Source organism: Adiantum capillus-veneris, chromosome 24 (assembly GCF_014529385.1).
Source record: "Adiantum capillus-veneris isolate H3 chromosome 24, ASM1452938v2, whole genome shotgun sequence".
NCBI lineage: Eukaryota > Viridiplantae > Streptophyta > Polypodiopsida > Polypodiales > Pteridaceae > Adiantum > Adiantum capillus-veneris.
The window spans coordinates 2,706,412-2,713,068 of record NC_140954.1 but is presented as its reverse complement, the minus strand read 5'-3'; the positions used below and the strand labels follow the sequence as shown (position 1 = coordinate 2,713,068).

At 41.6% G+C, this 6,657-nt stretch overlaps 1 long non-coding RNA gene across 1 annotated transcript in view; it reads left to right on the top strand.

The window, feature by feature from the left end:
* Window positions 1-5,809: 5,809 nt before the first annotated feature.
* Window positions 5,810-6,657, top strand: part of LOC147425838 (uncharacterized) — a 1,070-nt gene continuing 222 nt past the window's right edge. Inside the window, exons 1-3 of the long non-coding RNA XR_015186097.1 lie at window positions 5,810-5,942; window positions 6,092-6,274; window positions 6,388-6,657. The exon at window positions 6,388-6,657 is cut by the window's right edge and continues 222 nt beyond it. This is a non-coding gene — a long non-coding RNA (uncharacterized LOC147425838). The remainder of the gene's footprint in view (window positions 5,943-6,091; window positions 6,275-6,387) is intronic.

Sequence of the window (6,657 nt, the reverse complement as noted above, 5' to 3'; positions counted from 1 at the left end):
GTTTTCTTGAACTTGGTTGGCACAAAGTCAACATCTCTTGGGGAGAATTGGAGTCTCCAAGGGGATTCTAGGGTGAGCCTTCAGAGGAGTTTGGTGGAGAGACTTATCACGCGGCTTGGAGGAGTGCACAGTGCTAGGGTTTGAGTGGCCAATTGGTAGGAGTTTTGAGCGGTTTTGAGTTCTAGAGAGGGATAGCAAAGGGTGTGGAGCGGCTTGGCAGAGGCGAGGAAATTGGAGATCTTGCGGCTTGGTTCATGAGGCCACACTTTGGAGTGCAAGAAGGTTCCCGGAGTTCCAGATCTTGCAACTTCACCATGGCCACGCCTTGCTCAAGCGCCAACAACAAATTGAACGAGAATAACTACGCTCATTGGAATTTGATTATGCGACTCTGGTTCTCACAAAAAGGTTTATGGGATGTTGTCGACAGCTGAGAGCCTCGTCCCACACGGGATTCCCACAATAGGTACACCCGCCTTCAAGATGACGAATATCTTAAATCGTGTGTCAATTGGGATGCGGCTAATGCAAAGGCAATGTCAGCCATTACGAAATCTCTTACAAAGGACCTTTCTCCAGCTATTCAAACCTTGAAGAGTGCCAACTAAATGCGGTTGAAGCTGGTAGGTATGTTTAATTGGGATTTACGATGATGCGAGCAATCACCCTTCCTGGACAATTGTTGGCCATCCACTTTCCCCGAGGAAGTTCCATGCAATCATTTCTTATGAAGACTAAATTTTATTCATGATCAACTATGATCTATGAAGAGTGCACTGACGAGTACCCAATTAGCTACTTTAGTTCTCACGAAGTTGCCTCAAGAGTAGGAAACAGTGGCTAGGACACTACGGCTACAAGTCACGAAGGAAAAGCTGGAATTTGATGATCGCAGCTCTTTTCTCATCGAGGAGGAATTCGTGTTGGTAACTCAAGGAAAATTTCATATTTTTGAGACAGTGGAAGCACATGGTGAAGCACTTGTTGCTTCGGATTCTAGAAAGAGGAAAAAGTACCGTTGTTACAAATGTGGAAAGCGAGGTCATTTGGCCAAGGATTGCAAATCCAAAGGCAAAGACAAAGACTCTACAAAGGACAAAGGTAAAAGCAAGCAACAGGAGGAAAGCAGTGATAGTGACTCAGGGAAGGACAACAAGGAGGCTGTTGGTGTGGTGATGACTACACTGGCACAGACTCCTGCCTCTTCTAGTCACATAGAGATCGGTGTCACCACTAGCTTCAGCCAGAGAGAGGCTTGTGAGTGGTAGAGAGGGGCAAGCACATGCTCCCTATGATTGATTTGCACCCTTGTGTAGTAGGAGTTCAAGTTATTGGTGTTTGGACCCGTAGGTAGGATTTCAATGAACATGCATATGATAGGGAACCAATCAGATGTCTAAAACACTATAGATGGGCTAGCCAATTCATTGTTGTTGGTCGGGCCATGGACATGATGTGTTCCAATAGTTCATTATCTTGGAGTTTTATATTTTGGACGTGATGTGTTCACAGTTCACGAATGGAGATTATTGGTGGTCTATAGTTCAAAGATTCTACAAAGGCAACCAATGCTCAAGATGGCATTACTTTCAGGTACGAAATTGAGGAGAACAACACCGAGGTGTATCTAGTAGTCCAAGGCCTTCTATCGGGGTGTCCATGGTAGCTTCTTCTTGGATTGGTTTCACTATTGATGTCCACTATGAGTTGTAGAGAGGGTGTTAAAGTTTAGGCTCTCAAGTGAACTGCCAATGTGATCCCATTATTTAGTTTGGCCTTTAGGTATTTATTTTACTTATTTGTCAAAGTCTTGGGTACGGCAATTTACTAGGTTTGCTATATAAGCAACCTCTTGCCTCCATTGTATACACATTCAGTTATTCATCACCAAGGTTGATTGGTTCAGGAGACTCTCTCTCTCTCTCTCTCTCTCTCTCTCTCTCTCTCTCTCTCTCTCTCTCTCTCCGTGCTTAGTCCCCTTAGTCTCTATGCTTCCGCATTGTTGACTTTGACAATATCATCATTAGCACCTTCATGTGCAAAATCAAATTTGTCAATATTCATTCTACACTCTTTGTTATTGTCAGCCATGCTAATTAAACTTATGTATAAATTACTTTGTGCTTTGGTACCCTCAAAAACCTTACTTGCTACTCTTCTTAACTTTTAAAAATTGGTTCTCAAGCATTCACACTCGTGGTTTAGACACCGTTGGTTGCAAAGACTAGTGGAGAGGGCCTAACATTGCTCGATTGATTATGGTTCCTGTTGAGCTTGCTAGTAGCTCAATAATGGTTAAGCCAAAGGCAAGCCCCAAGAGACTCCATTATTAAGACTATAGTTCCCAATGGTGTACCTCAAACCAAGTCCTTTTCAACCAAGATAATAGACCGTGTCCCACTGACCCTATTGCAATGAACAAGTCCAACCTTTCATGGACAACTTAAGGACCTCTCTTCTTAAGCAAGAAAAGAGAAACCAATAGCTCTGATACCAATGTAATGGAAATAGCCTATGAACATTGAGAATAGCGGAATTAAAAAATTATAGTGAGCATGTTTATGAGACTGCTTTGAGAACATAGAGGGTGAACTTAATTAGCGGTAGCAACATAATCATTATACTTAATCAACTTCGCATGAACAATACTTTTGCGAGAGAGAGAGAGAGAGAGAGAGAGAGAGAGAGAGAGAGAGAGAGAGAGAGAGAGAGAGAAAGAGAGAGAGAGAGAGTTAGAGAACATGACAATAGTTGAGGACCAGATTTATGTGGTGCCGGTCTCCCTCCAATAGGCTTTTGTATTATAGATTCTCCCATAAAGAGATACTTGGTACAATACAATCTTTGTGTTCATTGTGACCTAGGTGATGCAATGAAGATGAAAAGCTTCATGCTTCACGAGCATAACATAAACTTTGTAAAAGCATTAACCATCCCCGGCCTCAATCCCAACGCCTCAAACACCTTCGAAGGTGGAGAGAGCTAGCGGGGAATGAGGGTAGGGAAGAGGAAGAAGAAGTAGCATACGAGAAAGAGATAGTTCCTCACTTATCATCACTCTTCTTGCATAGCATAGCATAATAATGATGAAGAAGATGTCAAGCTTAAGCATTGGAGCATGGCTCTTGGTCTGATTTGCATTCTATAGCCAAGAGTGTTGGTGTAGGCTCTCAACTTCTCAACAAGCTTGGATAAGGAGATGGAGCTCTTGCACTTTGCCAAGCAAGAATGAGCATGTGAGTGTATGCGAGAGAGAGTATACCCCCCAATCAAACCCCTAGCTTAACTTGGTCGACCCCTCCTTGTAGCTCAAGCTAGAATTTGATTGGACCCCTACAAGCCTAGCCAATCACATGATTTAGTCATTTCAAGCAACCATGCTAGCATTAGGACAAGTGTCCTTCTTACCCCTTTGAGAGAGAGGGCTTGAATAATGGTTGTAAAAATTAATTAAGAAACTAAAATCTCATTGGACCCCTTTAGAGACCAACCAATAGGCTTTAGGCACCTTATGAGGGCAACATGGAGAGGAACTTGACATGTGTCCTTGGACTAGGCTTACCTTGTGTGAGGGTGTGTGTGTTCTCTCTCTTGCCCCTACTTGTAGGGATTTCCTCCTCCTTGTAGGGATCCTTGTTGAATTTTGGAACACCTTAAGCCCGGGCCCTCATTCTTGGAGAAGATTCCCATTTCAAGCTCAACCCTAGCACCTCAATCAGGACAAGCACCTCAAGCACCTTAGTCATCAAGCATGACAAGCACCTCAAGCCCCTTAGTCAACAAGCATGGCAAGCACTTCAAGTTTAGGCCGAGTTCCCACCTCAATCACAACCCTAGCTTGCCTAAGTTAAAAAGACTTTTAACACTAACCTTTGGAGGTCTTTAATGAAGCTAACCCTAAGGTGTTTCAAGCTCCATTAGTTAACATTTCTCTTTTGACAAACCATCTCTCATTTGGACCCCTTTAACTTTGGCCCCATGTTGAGACAGATCCATAAGCACATGTCTATATTCTAACCCTTGTTCACGTTTATTCTCCCACATTAATGATAAATTTAATATGATTTTTTTTTTTGGATTGGTTAGATATTAAATTTTATGACAGCTTCCCAATCTATACTCACTGAGGCAACACTACATGCTTGGGACTATGCCCTAGAACATGTCATGATGGTGAGTGTAGTGGCCAGTAAATAGATGATGATAGTGCATGGGTGGACAATGCCATTACATTGCATCAAGTTGGTAATGAAATTTTTTCATTCTCTCCATTTTTTAGTTTGCAGTATTTCTCTCCTTTTGCTATAACAAGATCCTACTTTGTTGTTATTTAATCCTACAATGGTATCAAAGCGAACGTGCTCATAGTTCAGATTGTGCAAGAATACATGATATTGGTTGCATTTTTACTTTGAATGTTAAGCAATCATGTCTTGTTCAAATGTTGTTCCTACTAGTACTACACCACTACGTATTCGTCCATAGCCTTCACAAAAGGCAAACTTGATTGCACAACTATATCTCATGGAAATCCAAAATCTTTGCGATTATGAATTCCCATGAATTGTTAATAAGATACACTGTTGGGGCCAACTAGTGCAGACTTTGTGCCCATCCCAAGAAGTGATCCAAAATTTTCAAGTAAAAGAATTCATTATGATGCAACCCTTCTACGAGTGCGGAAGAGAAGAAATGTGGATGCTCTTTGTGCCATTGTCAAGTGTGTAAGTGATTCCTTCCTTACTTTAATTCCACACACCACCAAAGCAAATGAAGCTTGTTGCATATTGGCTTGCCAATATGAAGCTCGTAACCCACCTGAACTCGAAATGTGAAAAATCAATTTGATGCTGAAGAGTGGAGGCCTTTATCAAGCGGATACAAGACCTCCCATATCAACTGGTTGATGTTGGTGTGGCCATCTCTCCCAAGGATTTAGCACGGTGCTTCATTTATATACTTCTGGCCAAGAATGATGGCATTGTTACAACACAACACCCACGTTCACCAACGCCTCTTGTTATTGTGTGAAGAACTAAGTGCAATGCTGCTTGAGGAATGTAGACTCAACACTAGGAAAGGGTGGGGGTGATGTTGCATTCATAGCCAATGCAAAAGGAAAGGGGGTGTTTTCTTTAGATGGTTCTGAGAAGAAGACAACAAGGAAAGGGGGTGTTTTCTTTAGATGGTTCTGAGAAGAAGAGAAGAAGACAACAAAGAATAAATTCACTAGTAGATATTTCTACCACGACAAGAAAGGCCATGCAAATAAAGATTGTAGAAAGATGAAAGTGGATGAGAAGAAAAACATCTTGAAAGCTTCTTAGAAAGACAAAGAATTAGTCCCAAAAATGTTGAAGCATATCTTGAACATTCATTTCCATGGAAGAGTGTTGCTCATTAGTTCAAACTCCAATTGTTGATATTTGTTGAATTTTAGGCTGTGGAGCATCTGAACACATGATCAGTAAGAAATATTGGTATTTCTAGAAGCCTCTATATAAACCCATCATTATAAATGTTGAGAATAATGGTAAGTGTCCATCCAAGTATGGAACCATCACTTTTTTAGCACCTACAGGTGAAAAGAAGCAACTCTGTGATGTGTTATACGTGCCACAAATAAAGAAGAATATGCTCTTAGTTGTAGCAACCAAATCATGGCTAAGCCCCCCGCCCCCAAGTTGTATATACGCCCATCACTTTAGGGAAAGACCTATCTTTGCATTGGAACACTTAGTAATACTATTTCATGTGTTGTGTGATTTTGAGTTTCTCCTTCATCTTCTCCATTTTTGCATGTAGTATTTCGAACAACTGATATTAGAGTCGGCTTCAACATCCAAGATAGCATCACCAACAAACCTCCAGGGTCACGGTCTCCATTTGAGGTGATTTTTGGGAGAGTTTGGAGGATGACACAACCTTCATTTTCACCACTGGTAGTATTGTACATCCAATTGTTTCATTTTGTGTAGCTGTTTCAACAGTGCAAAGTTGTGAAAAGTTATGCAAAATGTGCACTAGATAGTCTGTTGTGTGTTTTTCTATATAATACAGGTTGGCTTTGTGAAATTTTTCTTTGATGTAGGTACTTCTTGTTGCCAAACGATGATTTCTTGAGTGATCTCTACGACAAAATGGTTCAATTGTTTGCTGGAGATCGCAATGTGGATGTTGGTCGACACCCATCCCCGACGACCACTACAAGAGGTCACTTAAATTCCAGCGCCAAATTTACCGGCGTCAATGGCGGGCGTCGGTATATGCGTAGGTAAGTATGGAGGGAGATGAACATTTTAAAAATTTTCATTTTTAAATTTCCTACGACTGTTCCGATGTATTTTCCGACGCCTGTTCCGATGTATCTTTTGATGCCTGCACCAGCACCTCTATCGACAGACCCTGCAAAAAAACAAACCCACGGGTCTTTTCCTGTGCATTTATCTAGTTTTTGCGCATCTTCTCTTGCTCTCCTCCTCCTCACCTACTGCAGATATGGTGCCCAACAACTTGCCGGAGCTGAGAATTTTGCTTGTGGACTACTCCCTAGCATCAAGGTGAGATTCTTTTCAAGTTTGATTGTAGGTTTAGGGTTTAACATAGTGTGTGTGTGTGTGTGTATGTGTGTGTGTGTGCACGTGTTTTTGCAGGTTT